This window comes from Humulus lupulus, chromosome 1 (genome assembly GCF_963169125.1).
Source record: "Humulus lupulus chromosome 1, drHumLupu1.1, whole genome shotgun sequence".
Classification (NCBI taxonomy): Eukaryota; Viridiplantae; Streptophyta; class Magnoliopsida; order Rosales; family Cannabaceae; genus Humulus; species Humulus lupulus.
This window is the reverse complement of record NC_084793.1, coordinates 133,793,534-133,810,456: the sequence shown is the minus strand read 5'-3', so window position 1 is coordinate 133,810,456 and position 16,923 is coordinate 133,793,534. Positions and strand designations below refer to the sequence as shown.

The 16,923-nt window shown below is 40.9% G+C and overlaps 1 protein-coding gene and 1 long non-coding RNA gene across 2 annotated transcripts in view; both read left to right on the top strand.

Moving 5' to 3' along the window:
• Nucleotides 1–16,923, top strand: part of LOC133798045 (uncharacterized) — a 48,489-nt gene that overhangs the window by 10,481 nt on the left and 21,085 nt on the right. The gene's annotated exons all lie outside the window — the stretch shown is intronic.
• On the top strand, nucleotides 12,138–15,397 carry LOC133798038 (uncharacterized). Its single transcript, XR_009875769.1, has 3 exons — nucleotides 12,138–13,241; nucleotides 13,353–14,669; nucleotides 14,748–15,397. It is a non-coding gene; the product is annotated as an uncharacterized LOC133798038 (long non-coding RNA).

Sequence of the window (16,923 nt, the reverse complement as noted above, 5' to 3'; positions counted from 1 at the left end):
AATTCTATATACTATTAGCACAAGTAAATAGAGATAACAAAATAGAGATGAGGATGAAAGAACATAAATAACTCAAATACATTATATTAAAAACATAGTAAATCAAAGTAGCAAAATAGCATCACTAGCATATGGAATCATCCCTAACATTCCTAGGAAGATTAGACCATTATGCTCGTGATAATCACAAAATCCTAAGAAGAAAATATGAGAAGAAAGTGAGTAGAAATTTTGCTATAGTTTCTTTTCTCTCAAAATTACATATCCATGTGAAAGAAAGAGTCCCTATTTATAAATGGAGAAAATGACTAAAAAGAAACTAAACAACAAATGGGGGTTACACAATAAATCTGAAATGTTAATAATAAAATATGATTTTGAAAAATTAAATCTTATTATTAATATTGACCTAGCTATTTTGGTGAATGATCAATTTTCCCTTTTTCTAAAACACAAAAAAAAAAAGAGCTTTGAAGCTCAAAATAGGAGGTTCATGGCCCAAAGTACATAAAAGGTTGGGTTGGAATGACTATTACACCTGGAAGTTTGACCCAATCCGCAACCAATGGAGAGGCGCCACGTGGGCGCTGGCTGGGGGAAGAGAAGGCCGAACCGGGTCAGCAAGCAGGTCAGCAGGCGGGTCGTTGGGTCATGCGCGGGTCGCCAGGCTGGGGCTGCTGGGCTTGGGTGCCGCATGGTGCACCGCGATAGCGCCATCTGGCACTGAGGAGGGCTGGGTAGTGGCAATTGTTGCTTGGGCCAAATGGGCCTGAGCTTCATTTCTTCAACAAAATATCATTTTCTTCATTTCTTTTTCAGTTTTAACTCATTCTTTCTCTTCTTTTTTTGCTAGTGTTCAAATGCAATTTATTTCCTGAAAATTAACAATAAACTAAATCATAATAAAATATTTTAATTTATAAAATAAATTATATTAATTCCATGAAAATATTAATTAAACTTAATTTATTTTGACCATTAAAATCACTAAATATGCATTTTTCACCACTAATCACAACCCCCAACCAGCTTATTGCTAGTCCCTAGAAATTCAAGCAAATAAATAAAATTATCAAGTTGAATAATCAAGTCAAACCAAGCAAAATCATCTAAGCATTTTCAAAGTATCAGGAAGAAGTAAGAAATTATTGTCTAAGCTACTTCAGTTGCGATTCTAGAGTTGTGTGTGTGTGCACCAAACCACATTCTTTTTATCATAAGTTGTAACACAAATAGTATCGAAAAATCTCAAAAGTATAAAGGTCTCAACTCCAAATTCCTCACGTGCATTGAAAGTGTTTTTATGGGAAGGATCACACTCTTGGAGTTGGAAATGTAATAGTTTACACTCAAATGAGAAAAGATACACTTTTTAGGACAAGTAATTTGAACAAGTATTGATCACAAGATGGACATATCAACTTATTGGAATTCAAATGACAAACAACCCTTGAGATTTACAGGAGAAAGCTCAAATAACAAAATGACAACTAACTAGAAATGATAAATAAGAAAATGAAACTATTAATAATAATAATTTAATTTTTTTATACAATTACACAAAACAAAAATAATAATATTTTTTTCTTTCAACAACTAAAAAAATAATAAATGAAAGTATTGCTCTTGCTCTTGTTCTTTTTTTATTATTATTATTTTTCATTTTTTCTTCATTTTCTTTTCATTTTTTTCATCATTCTTTTCCTTTTTTTTTTTTATTTATTCATTTTTTTTGACAAGAGACAACACAAAAATAAAAAGAAAATTACAAATAAAATAAAATAAATAGAACACAAATTTAAAATTTATTACAAAGACTCATTCTTATATGAAAAACATCCCTCTAGTAAATGTCATGCTTTTAATTCCAAAGATGTGACTTTACCAACTCAAATGATCAATAAAAGTTCAAAAAGTTGTTTTCTCAACTCTCACAACTCACCAAAAAATGAAAAACTTTAAACTTGAAATTTCTCTAAACAATTTGTGTTAACAACCAATTTATCACATGTTTGGAAAGTGCACAAAAGAACTCTGAAAATCACTTCTTAATAGCTAAACATAGTAAAAACTGACTCAAACCAACAAGTTGTACTAATGATTGGATAATTTTGAAAAAAATTGACTTAAAAATTCAACTCGACAATAAGATTTTCCAAACGAATGCTAATGAATGCTCACCACCCCAACCAAAAATCAGATAGTGTCTTCAATGTCAAAATGAATAATCAATGAAAAAGATAGGGAAAGAGAACACCTGGATGATGACCATGTCCATGAGGCGAGAGCGTAAATAGTCTGATAACAATACCCAAAAACAAACAAAATACAAAAACGAAAAACATACAAAAATAAAAGAAAGACAGAAAAAAATAAAGATAATAATAATAAAAAAAAACAAACAAACCATTCAGAACTTCAGAGTGTATAAATTGGGTCCTTAAGAAGGACCTCTTCAACATGACTCACACTCTCAATGTAATGATTCAGTCCTTGGCCATTGACTCAAAAAATTCTCCCATCGGTTGGGTCCTTGACCTCAACAGAACTGTTGGGAAATACTTGCTTCACTACAAATGGACCAGTCCATCGTGATCTCAGTTCACCAAGGTGCAAGTGCAAGTGAGAATCATACATATGCCCTTTCTGATTTGGCTCAAAGTGTTTTCGCAGGATTTGTTTATCGTGAGTGTTATCCCCAAAATTTCAGTTCGATGACGTGGCAATCAGAAGTGACAAGTGGCAATGCATGGTCAGTAAATGACACATTAATAGTCGATAAATGTGTTGGCCCTTTGGAGTTGTGATATTACTGGTCATGAAAATTATTTATCTAGTTTGGAAATGATTTGTCCAACCGGTAAAGATTTTTGACTGACCAGTAAAATGTTCTGGCCGACCAGTAAAATGTTTTGGCCGACCAGTCATTTGTTTTGATAGACCAGTCAAGTGTTTTGCTAGACCAGAAATGTGTCATGCTAGACCAGAGATGTGTCATGTTAGACCAGAGATGTGTCATGTTAGACCAGAGGTGTGCTAGAGGATTGCTTTTGCTTATGCCGACCGGTGAGTTGTCTTGGCCAACCAGTCACTTTGGGGATGGATTTGGTCGGTCCACGGTTCAGAATCTCAGAAGTTACCGTCTACTTCAGTAAAGCCTCAGTAACAGCTTCAACCCGAATCATTCTCAACTGCCGCGGGAATCTCTCAGATATCCCGGAATAATAGCTATATTATTGTAATTTAAATTCATTTATACTTTATTAATTAAAGTCTGTTGGAAGAACGAAGGACCCAGTCAAAGAGATATATCTGCTGTACGATCCATGAGCCTATAAATAAATGGCTCATGGCATCATTTTAGGGGATCTGATCTTTTTAGACTGAGAAAAACTCTCTAGTTTGGAGACTTTGGGACTGTTACTTGGGGCATTCTTGGGGCATTTTCTGAGAGAGTATAGAGAGAGAAACTATGTATTTTTCTACTTACACTTAAGAAACTCAGTTGACTCAAGTTCATCTAATCTTAAGTGTAGGATATATATATATCACAACTCCAAGTGGATTAGGCTATTACCAATAAATTGGGGCTGAACCACTATAAAATTATCAGTGTCGTATTTTTCTCTTGAAGGTTTATTGTAGTTTTGACGTCTACTTGTCGTTGGCCAAAATCGTGGTCAACATTTTGGTGCTTTCATTGAGAGCCTGAAGAGAAGAAACACACGACTATCATATCAAGATGGCGCCCAAGAATACCAATGCGGCATCCAAAAAGTTAGACACGTCAAAAGAGCCTGCTAGATCAAAAGGTCCTGGATCGCAGAACCCAGAGACTGAGCCCAGGGCCTCTCTCGAGGAGACCACTCCAGAAGTTGAACAACTCCAGGAAGCAATAGGCGCTTTCCAAGAGGAGATGATGCAATTCAATGCTCGACATAAGTCTTTCGCTGAAGAGATGGCCAGGCAGAGAGCTGCGTTAGAGCAGCAAATGCGCAATATGGAGGCTAGAAGCGAAGAGATCAGACAACGACAGGAGGAAGTCGACCGGAGACATCATGAAGCAGCACTTGCTCTAGAAGCGGCTACCCAATTGGCCCAAGCCAATGCTCAAGCCACGGCACAAGCAGCCACCCAGGGAGCAAGAAATAATAATGCTGGTCGGAGGACCACTGACAGAGCCAATTCTCGGGGACCGGACAGAAGTAGGAGTAACCCCCCTGGTCGGGAAGATGAGGCGGTCTGATCCGGAACTGCCTCGACGCAAAGGGAGAACTCTAGAACCCCTTCCAGGAGCCACCGATAAAAAACTTCTAGATCAGGGAGTCACCGATCGGGCAGTAAAAGGACCCCACCCACGCAGGATCAGACCAGGACTCCTCGAGATAAGAGGACTTCATAGGTCAAAGATGGGCATGGTCGTGATGAGGCTTATAGTCATCACACTGACCAGTCAAAGGATAAAGAAGGCAACAACCCACAAGGAGGAAAAGACTGCCCGGGACGTACCGAAAAGCCTCCACTGCACCCTGGCCAGCAGCGTAGTGGGAGAGAGCAAGTCCCGCGTAGTAAGCCCTCTGAAAAATCAAAAAGTACGGTGTTCGATCGGGCAGGACAGCGTGCTTCCCGGAAAGATCTAAGGGACGTTATCACCAACAAGAGGAGGAATGTCCCAGTCGAAGGGCAAAATCTGAACCACCCTGCTAGTCAAGTAGAAATACTTGACGACAATGCACCAGATGGTAATGCCCGACCAGGCGGTCAACACCTTGGAACTTCGTCAGTTGCACCAGCCATCCAGGCCCAACTTGACGTGCTAGCGGCTGCAGTGCAAGGTTTGTCAAAACGACCTTCCGAGATGGATGCGATAGACCACCAGAGTGGCAGCCCATTTTGTGCCCGGATTAGAGCAGCCCATTTGCCGACAAAATATAAAGCACTGGTGCTACCAGTTTAAACAGAAAAGGCAGATCCCATTAGACATGTTGGGAAATTTGAGGACCAGATGGAACTACTCGGGGTAAGTGACGATTATCGGTGTAGAGTTTTCCCAACTACTTTGTCAGATACCGCCCAGGAATGGTATTGGAAGTTTAAGCCAAACTCCATTACCTCTTGGGAAGCATTCAGGAAGGAGTTTTGCAGACAATTCAACACTGCCCGGACTCCACCAGTTTATGCCAACCACTTGGCAGATATCAAACAAGGAAAAGATGAGTCTTTAAAGAATTATATACAGAGATTCATGAGAGAAGCCAATAGAGCAACTGCTGTAGGAGACGAGGGGAAGATGGTTGCCATATCCACTGGGATAACTTATCGGAGCCCTTTGTTGGATAGTATACATAGAAATCCAATTTCAATACTTCAACAATTTCTTGACCGAGCAGACAAGTATGTGAAATTGGATGATGCAATTGAGAAAGAGGAGAATGGCATAAACAATCCGAGCAGATCAACTGACCCTCCTAAGAATGGTGGAAAGAAACGTGGAAATAACGGGTCTGACCACCATGAGGAAAAGAAAGCAAAGTTGAGTTCAAATGAAAAGCCAACCAAGTATGAGCCTGAATTCACTAATTACACCACTCTCTCGGCCAGCCGAGCAGAAATATATCTTGCTAGTCATGAAGAGGTTCCCTACAAGAAACCTCCACCCATCAGGAAAGAGATGAGGAAGAGAGACATGAATAAGTTTTGTCGTTTCCATGGAGATTATGGTAATGACACGAATGAATGCAATCACCTCAAGAACGAGATAGAATTTCTTCTCCGGTCGGGCAAGTTGAGAAAGTACCGGGCAGAGACACCCTAAGGAGAAGGAGGCAGCAGCAATCCTAGGTTCAAACGACAGAGATCTCCACCCTTGCAACCCGGGCCTGTGGACTTTACCTTAGACACTATATGTGGAGGTCCACACTTGGATGAGAATAGTAATAAAGCAAGGGAGAGGTATGCCGAGACACTTCGACATGAGCGGGAGTGCTAGGATCAGAAACCACTGAAGCAGCGAGCGTCTGTGGATATATTATTTCTAAATATTGCTTTCAGAGTGGTAGCTTGATTTCAAGTTGTTTGACTTGTTATTTAAGTTTGGTTTATGAGGTGGTTATTTGCTAACCAGTCATTTTATTTTTTGAACAATTTTTGTTGTTTCAGACTCGTTATTAGACACGTTTTGTCCTTTTTTTTTTTTAATTTACAAGTAATAAAAGAGAATACGCTCAGCGTGGACGATTCTTGCTACAAATATGCATGTGTTTTAATTATCCGAACAGTGTTCAACTGGTCGGTAAAATCGGACAGTGTTCAACTGGTCGATACATTCAAGCAGTGTTCAACTGCTCGAATATTTTCCATATATTCTATGTGTTTCACGAGTAATTAACTGCTCGAACAGATTTAGTCAAGTAGCAAGTGACTAAGGATCTTTCAACCCTCGATCACTTGGGGGGCACATGGGGTATACTGGTATATAATTTAACACAGGCAATAAGAGCACGAGTTAAGATATATGTTTTTAGGAAGACTTGTAAATTTTCGAAGTCCAAAAAGGCCATTAAGCTAACTTGTTTGACAAAGCTTAAGTAACTTCGAATTTTTAAAATTTTTTTTGTTAGAAGCAGATATTCGTGTGACAATAAACATTATGCTCATAAAATGTTAGAGCAATAAGAGTGTGAGAAAGTATACTTAGTATGGACTTATGAAATGTCTAGAATTTCTAAGTTAGAAAACTAAGTACTCATGTGAAAATATAAGGCCTACATCAGAGTGATTTTACTATTTACAAAAAACTTATAATGTTTTAAGTCTAAAAAGACTTAGAATGTTTCAAGTTAGCGAAGAAAAGTAAAGTATAAATACCAACAGCTCGGCTGTACGAGAAAAATATCAAAGCTGCTAAGCAACAATTGTCTTCATAAGAAAAAACAGTAAACTACTGGCCAGGTACAAAGTTTAGCTGATCAGGTGCAAAGTTTTCCTGGTCGGGAGAGCAGATACAACTTCCCTAGTTGGCTGAGCATATATCACTGGTCGAGTAGGAAACTCTGTTGTTGAGCATGACTAACAACGATGAGTCCCTGGAGTGAATCAAACAAACACGAACAAATGAATGCAGAGTAAATACTACATAGTGAAAAAATGTCTTTGAGAAGAGAAATCATTCTCTCAAAATACTTTTGAGAGATTCGAACAAGGTGTTTTGATGGTGTTTCGAGGGATAAGTTTTAGGCATATGCTTAAGTAGCTATGCCATATGCCCGAGTGGTTGTGCCGCACATCCGAGGCTACACGTCCAAGCGGATCGATGCGTGTCTAAGTGGCTAGGAGCGTGTCCGAGCGGCTGGGTGCATGCGTCCGAGCAGTAGGGGCGCTGGTCCGAGCAGTGTGCTAGGCATCTGAGCGGAGGGAAGAATGCCCGATCGGTTGGCTGATGGCCGAGTGGATGCTGAGTGTGCCCGAACAGGCCCGGGTACGTTCGAAGGCTGGTGCATCCGAGGAGCAACTGCGTGGTGCCCAAGCAGCTGGGGCTGCGTCCGAGCGGATGGTGGCATGCGTCCGAGCGGATGGTGGCAGGTGTCCGAGCAGCTTCGCTGCGTGTCCGAGCAGTTTGAAAAAATGAGTGTATGTTTCGATCGGCCAAGCTGTTTCTGAGGAGTTGAGAAGGGACCGAAGAGCTAATCCTATCCTATTAGTCATACACTTATTCAAGGGGCCAAGAAAATGACCGATTGGCTAGAGGATCCAAGGCGACAACAAGTCTCAAGAGCATGGGGCACAAACATGTTTTCTTACTCATGGAGTACTACAACAAGATCAAAAAATAGAATTTGAAGAATTCAAAAGAAAATTTCAATTGTGGGTTTACTACAAAAGTGAAAGTTACTGACCGGATGGAAGCTTTTGGATGACCCCAAAAACATTTTGCTAGAGAAAAAGTTTATCATACGAGTAAATCATATAATAAACTTGGGGGGCAAATGTTATCCCCAAAATTTCAGTTCGATGACGTGGCAATCAGAAGTGACAAGTGGCAATGCATGGTCAGTAAATGGCACATTAATAGTCGATAAATGTGTTGGCTCTTCTGAGTTATGATATTACTGGTCATGAAAATTATTTATCTGGTTTGGAAATGATTTGACCTATCAGGTAGCATGTTTTTCCGACTGGTAAATATTTTTGACTGACCAATAAAATGTTCTGGCCGACCAGTAAAATGTTTTGGCCGACCAGTCATTTGTTTTGATAGACCAGTCAAGTGTTTTGCTAGACCAGAAATGTGTCATGCTAGATCAGAGATGTGTCATGTTAGACCAGAGGTGTGCTAAAGGATTGCTTTTGCTTATGCCGACCGGTGAGTTGTCTTGGCCAACCAGTCACTTTGGGGATGGATTTGGTCGGTCCACGGATCAGAATCTCAGAAGTTACCGTCTACTTCAGTAAAGCCTCAGTAACAGCTTCAACCCGAATCATTTTCAACTGCCGCGGGAATCTCTCAGATATCCCGGAATAATAGCTATATTATTGTAATTTAAATTCATTTATACTTTATTAATTAAAGTCTGTTGGAAGAACGAAGGATCCGGTCAAAGATATATATATGCTGTACGATCCATGAGCCTATAAATAAATGGCTCATGGCATCATTTTAGGGGATCTGATCTTTTTAGACTGAGAAAAACTCGCTAGTTTGGAGACTTTGGGACTGTTACTTGGGGCATTCTTGGGGCATTTTCTGAGAGAGTATAGAGAGAGAAACTATGTATTTTTCTACTTACACTTAAGAAATTCAGTTGACTCAAGTTCATCTGATCTTAAGTGTAGGATATATATATCACAACTCCAAGTGGATTAGGCTATTACCAATAAATTGGGGCTGAACCACTATAAAATTATCAGTGTCGTATTTTTCTCTTGAAGGTTTATTGTAGTTTTGACTTCTACTCGTCGTTGGCCAAAATCGTGGTCAACAGTGAGCGATTTTCAATTTTGCTTTATAAATCCTGGAATTGTCATATGCATCGTTTCTCAACTCCTTAATTTCAGATCATTGAAGTTTACGATTGATACCTGCGACATTCAGATCAAAGTTTAGGGCTTTGATAGCCCAATAAGCTTTATGATCGAGCTCGACATGTAAATGACAGGCTTTTCCAAAGACAAGTCGATAAGGAGACATCCCAAGAGGGGATTTGAAAGCAGTGCGGTATGCCCAAAGAGCGTCTAGAAGACGTGTAGACCAATCTTTGTGGTCGGGATTTACTGTCTTTTCCAGAATGTGTTTTATCTCCCCATTGGCTAACTCAGCTTGACCATTAGTATGTGGATGATAGGAATTTGCGACCTTATGAAGTACACCGTACTTGCGCATAAGAGCTTCAAAAGATCTGTTGCAAAAATGAGTGCCTTGATCACTGATGATAGCGCGAGGAGTACCGAACCTTGATAACACATTTTCTTTCAAGAATTTGATAACTGTAGCATTATCATTGGTTCGACAGGATACAACCTTGACCCATTTGGAAACATAATCCACAACGAGAAGAATGTAAATGTAGCCATAAAAAGGTGGAAATGGTCCCATAAAGTATATTCCCCAACAATCAGATATTTCGATAACAAGAATTGGGTTCAAGGGCATCATGTGCCGACGGATTAGGAACCTAACTTTTGGCACCTTACACAAGAACGACAGAAATCATTGGTGTCTTTGATCAGAGTGGGCTAGTAAAGACCGCATTGTAAGATTTTTGCAGCGGTTTTTTTCACAGAAAAATGACCACCACAAGCATCATTGTGGCAAAAATTCAGCACACTAGACACCTCATCGTCGTGGATTCATCTTCGCATGATTTTGTCGGGGAAATACTTGAATAAGTATGGGTCATCCCAAAAGAAATTGCGCACCTTGACCAGAAATTTGTGTTTGTCTTGTGAACTCCATTCAAATGGGAGTTCACTTGTTACTAAGTAGTTCACAATGTGAGCATACCACGGTAACTTAGCAACATAAAGCAATTGTTCATCGAGGAAATTATCATGAATAGGTGGACCATCAATGGGATCGCTGAATTCAAGTCGGGACAAGTGGTCTGCGACGACATTTTCAACACATTTCTTGTCTTTGATCGTTATATCAAATTCTTGCAAGAGAAGGATCCACCGTATTAATCGTGCCTTAGCATTCTTTTTGGAAAGGAGATACTTAAGGGCAGAGTGATCTGTGAAGATCGTATTAGGTGATCCAATAAAGTAAGATCGTAATTTGTCAAGGGCAAAGATGACGGCAAGCAACTCTTTTTCAGTAGTGGAATAGTTCATTCGAGCACTATTGAGAGTTCGACTTCCATAAGAGACAAAAAATGGTTTCCCCTCCCTTCGTTGTCCTAACACAGCTCCCACAACAAAGTTACTAGCGTCACACATGATCTCGAAAGGAAGACTCCAATCGGGTGACTGAATGATGGCAGCGGAAGTGAGTGAATTTATAAGCATTCGGAATGATTCCTCACACTTAGGTGTCTACTCAAAGGTAACATCTTTGGTTAGGAGGTTGCTTAGCGGACAAGCAATCATTGAAATTTTTTGTATGAACCTCCTATAGAAACCAACATGGCCAAGGAATGACCTAACGTCTTTGACAGTCTTAGGAGTAGGCGGGTTGGAGATAAGGTCGACTTTGGATTGATCAACCTCAATTCCTCTTTCAGAAACAATGTAGCCTAAGACTATGCCAAAAGATAGCATGAAGTGGCATTTCTCCCAATTGAGCACAAGTCCTTTCTCAATACATCGTTTTAAAACAACTTCAAGATGAAGAAGACATGTGTCAAAGGTGTTGGCGCGGTTTTTCACCAACAGTGAATTAAGAAAATAACAAGGTTGATTAGTGCTTGATAATAAACCAAAATAAGAAATGAACTCTCAAAGATAGATCTTTTTACGTGGTTCAGTGGTTAAAATCCACCTAGTCCACAAGTCTATATTATTACTGTTTTTCTCTCTCTATTTTGGCAGAGTTTCAGTATTACAGAATAATCGTTCATTTTCCTGTCCAATATTCCCAGTATTTATAGAGAAATTCCATAGATAGGTTTGGGTAACGCGTGAGTCAATCACGGATTTACATATTTATTACATTTAATACAAAATATTCCCATTTATACTAGGATATGTTCTGATAACGAAATAAATGGTCTCCTAATATCTGGGATATTAAATGTTATAGGTTGGCCATAAATGATCGCATAAAAGTACCCGAGTCTTTCGGGATTCGTGGGTACGCAATATATTTGAGTTACCACGAGCTGAATATATTTCCTAGCTCGTACTATGGAGGACGTATGAATATCACGAGCTCGCGCTTCGCAACCTATGCATCCCTAGCTCGCATAATCACCGTGAAAACTGGGCTGTCCACGTGGATAATAAATGGATTCCTTGATTATTTCTTCCACATTTATTTGCTAGCTGTACCCGAGCTGAGTGAAAGACTCGTGCTGAAATCAGGGTACAACATTTGCCCCCCAAGTCCCTACTTGTGGTTCATGACATCACATTATGACCTACACAGTAGGGACATTTAGACTTCTACTACATTAAACCATGCCTGCTAACTACTCGAGTACATGGACATGTGGTACATCACAATTGGCATTTGTTCGGGTTTCGAGGCTTACAATAATTGTCTTGTCACCTTTTTGTCGCGTTTTTGTCTTTTGAAAAGCAGCCCTTGGATTTTGTACTGACCAAATCGGACGGCCCAAATTAATTTATGTCGTTTACATATAAATAGGGTAGGCAATTTCCTAGATTCATCACCTTTCATTCGAAATCTTTCTACATCTTTCTTCTGCATTTCCAAACCCTTCTTCCTTCTCAGAAAAACCCAAAAACCATCAGTTGCAAAAACCTTCAGAAACCCAGTTACTCAGTTACTCAGGAGTCTCCCAGGAACTCTCCCCTGCAAAGTCTACTTCTTTTATCGAAGAACACACTGTAAGTCTTTTGGTTTTGAAGAAACTTTTCTTTTACTGATCTCTTTTTTTTAATCATGCTCATCCACACTTCACCGTAGTCCGTATTAGGTTGTTCTCCAAATATTTTTGGCACATAGGCTTCGACTTAGGTTTACTGAGTAGGTCTTAAAATATCTCTAGAACTATGATGTTCATAAAACTTGGTAATTTCTGGGTAAACCTGGGTAATTTATGATGAATTTTAGGAAATACCCATTTGGGATATAGAAGATGAAAATTTTATAGGGTTCGAAACCAGGTTGCTTAGGGGTTACGCTTCTTGGGTGGTTTTACTCTAAACCGCCCCCAAGGACAGTAGTGGCCTGATTTTCTGACACATGGATCCCTAAACATCAGGGGTCTGTTAGGAAACCGAGGCGCATAGCATAGGGTAGCACGTGGCATCACGCAACAGGTTGAGACTAACTTAGCTCGTATATCAAAGACAACATTCTCCTCCGTACTTTCATGCCATAACCTTGACAAACTCTTAGGTCGCCTACTAAGTAACTCGTCATTCTTGTTCGTTAGGCCATCTGATGGCTCCCAAGAAGAATGCACCAAAGAAGAATACACCTAGCTCGTTTGCTCAACAATCAAACAAAGGGAAAGAAATCGCCTCAGAATCTCCTATTCCTCACTTTGGCCCAGTGGTGGAGAGGGAAGTTGTGGTGGACCCTAACGCTTTCTTCGAGGCAGAGACAATCACTTCCAAGATTACGACCCAAGGAAGGGTCAACAAAATTATGTTGAGCCATAACATCGATGTCGGGACTGGAGTCCTTATTTCTCGACCTTCGTTCGAAGGGGAACGAAGCTGTTCCCCTCTCTTGGACGACTTCGCGACCTGGAGTGATGAACATTTGAAGGCGGGGGCCTTCCTTCCCCTGAATCAATATTTTGCCGACTTCCTAAATTATGTGAAGTTGGAACCTTTTCAGCTCCCCCCAAATTCTTACAGGCTTTTGGCGGGGCTAAAATACTTATTTTTGAAGCACGAGTGGGAGGTGCCCACTCCAACAGATATACTGTATTTTTTCTGCCTCAAAGCCAGCCCGGAACAAAGGGGTCGAGGTGACGGGTTCTACTACCTCACCAGGTTTCCAAACTCTGCTTCGATCATCAAGCTCCTAAGCCACCCCAATGACTACAAATACCAGTTTTTTATGTCGAACGGGTTTCGAAACTGCGAGCACCGATACTTCAACCGTCCTCGTAAGTTTTTTTTTCTTTTTTTTAGTCTCTAATCTCAGCTCGTAAGATTTTACTCTTTTCAAGACATTTTCCTTTTACATGTGCTAACTGAGTTTATTTTTTTTTGTGTAGCCAAATTTGCGAGGATGGGGAAGTCAGTGATCCCTCGGGGGTCAATATGAAACTTTGTCTGGGCTCCCACCCAACTAGAAGGATTACCGCTAGCTCGTGAACGATGTCACGATGCTGGCATGTAATTTGATTAGCCAAGGCCAGACGTTGGCCTTAAGAAGGACCCGGGCTACTCGTTAGGTAATCCACAAGCTCCTGCCCTCTCACAAAGAGGACTCACCGGCCACCGAAGGTGAGAAGCAGGAAGAGGACGAGGTGCCTGTTGTGCGGAAGAGGCGGGTTCCCCAAGCTGATCTGGAACCCAATTTAGAACGAGCTGCGTCGGGGGCAGGAGCCGGCCCCTCTGGCCAAGGTAACCCATACCCTTATAGGGCATTAGATAGGGTTGTTGCTTATTTTAGGATAGTTAGATTTAATCCCAATTAGCTCGTCCACCGTCACCCTAACAATCCAGACCGTAATGTCACCTACTCCTCTTAGTGTTGCGTCATGACAACAGTTACCCCAAGGGCACCGTTGTTGTAGATAACACCTTAAATTTTAGGTCCGCCATCTTTGAGGAGTATGTGACCAATCGTAGGAGCTGGCCTTCTCTGCTCCAGGGCGCCTTTGCCCCTGAATTTAGGCAATATGCAGATGAGTCTAGCCTCGAGGTAGAACCTGAGCAAGAACCTCCTAGGGTCCAAGAAATATTAGACTTAGATTCTCCTTCTCCTCTAGTAATCCCGAGGACGGAGGTCGTGATAATAGACTCCTCCCCCAGCCCGGAGGGTAGGATCTTTATTTATTTTCTTTGTGTATGTTTTTGACTTTACTTGTGAACTAATCCCTTTTTTGTTCTTTTTAGGCGACGAGATGGAACAACTCAGAGCTCCTGACCTCCATACGGCTTTCCAGGGCAGGAAATCCGGCTCAGGCCCTGTCGTGAAGAGGCCCAGATTTACAAAGAAGGCTCTTTTGGCAGGGGGAAATGTCTCAAAATCCTCTACTAAGGGGAAAGGCACGAGCTTGACAGCTTCGGTGTCTTCCATTACCCAAAAGAGGATTCCTCCTCCACCTCCACCTCGGTTCACGCCTTCTCGGGATCAGGTAATACAAGCTAATCCCCCAGCTCCTCCTGCCCCAGCTGCTACTGTTCGCATACCAGTTGATCCCTAGGATCTGGAGAAGATCCCCGAAGCCTTTCGGGGAATCCTCTACGAGACGGCAAGCCACATGATGGGGCACGCTTACAGAGCCAGCTCGAGGGACTTGAGGACGATCAAGGAGCGAAGCCCAGAGAACGTCCTGGAGTCAGCCTTGGGGATGACCCTCACAGTAAGTTATCATTCCTTGGTGACATTTTTCTCTTTATTTTGTCAAAGGATACATCTAACTTGCCTTGTTATTTTTTAGTCTGCCCAGGCTCAACACCGCAGCATAGCCTGGGCTAGGGCTAGAAATGATGAGCTCTAGGGCGAGATCAATGCTGCCAAGACCGCCCTGACTGCTGCTCAAGAAGGCGAGCAGGCCGCCAAAGCTGCCTTTGCGGCTGCTCAAAAGAGCGAGTACAATGCCAAGTTTGCCCTCGCCTCATCTTAGGAAAGCGAGCAGGCTGCAAAGATGGCCTTGGCTGCTCTCCAGACCCAAACTGCCCAGCTCCAGGCCGAGGTTGACAAAACCAAGGCAAATGTGCTCGAGGCCGAGGCTGGGGTTAGAGAAGAAAAAGTGGCCTCACTGTCCTCCATGGAAGATATGTTGTACTATTGCTAGGCCTTTAACCAGGATGACAACTTTTGTTTCATGGCTCCTGCGCTGTGGGAACCGTTCCTGGAAAAATTCAAGGCTCGGATCTTGCTAGAACTGTTAGAAATGGGGGATGCTTCTACAGCGAGCGAGCAGGAAGGCAAGGAGGTCACATCCTCAGAGCATCCTAGAGGGGCTTAATGAACATCTTTTAAGTTTTTTTTTATATCTGTTTGTAAACAATTGCCCTTGGGCTTAGTTTAAGGTTTTTCTCCTCGGGACAAATTTAATGTTAATTTATATATCTAACTTTTAATCTATTTATTTTTCCTTGACTATCTCTCATGTTTATGATTTCTTAGACTTGTACATTCGAGATTTTAGGAATCAATTTTTAGATTGGGATAAATGTTTTAAGCTCGGTTATATCCAACTTAATGTGTTGATTTATATCATACCTGTTAAGAATTAGGCCTTGGACCGGTTATATCCGGGATTTTAAATATTTTAAACTTAGTTCGTGTTAGATTTATTGATAACTCGAGCTTTAAAAAACCCTTGGTTTTAACAATTTTCCCCAACTTTCAAAGTTTTGTACCTGGTTGCATCCAGGGTTTTAAATGATTAAAACTAAGTTTATGCTAGGTCTATTAACATCTCGAGATCTTAGAAAAGCCATCGAATATTCAATTTTCCTAACTTCTAAGTTTTGGGACCTGGTTGTATCTAGGTTTTAAGTGATTTAAACTTAGTTCGTGCTAGGTTTCTTGACATCTCGAGCTCTTAAAAGGTCGTCAAATAATCAATTTTCCAAGCTCCTAAGTTTATTGACCTGGTTGTATCCAGGATAGTTTTGTACCTGGTTGTATCCAAGATTTTAAGTAATTTAGACTCATCTGACAACCTTATTCTGATCCACCTCGGGTTATATGCCCCCTAAGTAACCAGAATGTAGAGACTTTCTTGGTTGCTTTTACAAACATCAATACATGAGCTAATACAACCTTATAAAGAAAAATTATTTAAAACCACCTTAACAAGAAAAATTACACAATAATCCACTGTTATTTAATTAAATGGCTTTTATAATTAAGCCTTACATGGATGATTGTACCATTGATAATACTTTTTAGATGCATGGCGTTCCAGGTCTGTGGGACTATTTCTCCACTAAGCCAAGCTAACTTTAAAGTTCCTTTACACAAAACTTCCACGATCTGATATGGTCCTTCCCAATTCGGACCTAAAATGTCGTCTTTGGGATCATTGTTTGCCAAAAAGACCCTTCGGAGAACCAGGTCGCCTAATCCAAAACTACGTCTCTTGACCTTAGAATTAAAGTAATGAGTGATTTTCTGTTGATAATGGGCGAGTTGTAACTACAAATCCTCTCGTTTCTCATCAATCAGGTCGAGTGATGCGTTAAGTAATTCATCATTCTGTTCCTGGCTAAATGTCTTTTGCCTGTGAGTAGCCACCCTAGCTTCGACTAGAAGGAAGACCTCACTTCCAAAAGTTAAGGAGAAATGAGTGTGTCCTATGGAGGTCCTGTGGGAAGTTCGGTATGCCCAAAGTACTTGCGGGAGCTGCTCAGGCCAGACTCCTTTGGCCTCATCTAACCTCTTCTTAAGGCTCACCTTTAGGGTCTTATTCACAGCCTCGACCTGTTCATTGGCCTGTGGATATGCTACCGAGGAAAAACTCTTAATAACGCTGTACTTTTCACAGAAGTTGGTGAAAAGATCACTGTCGAATTGGATCCCATTGTCTGACACGATCTTTCTAGGAATCCCAAACTGGCATACAATATTTTTTACCACAAAGTCCAGGACTTTCTTCGATGTGA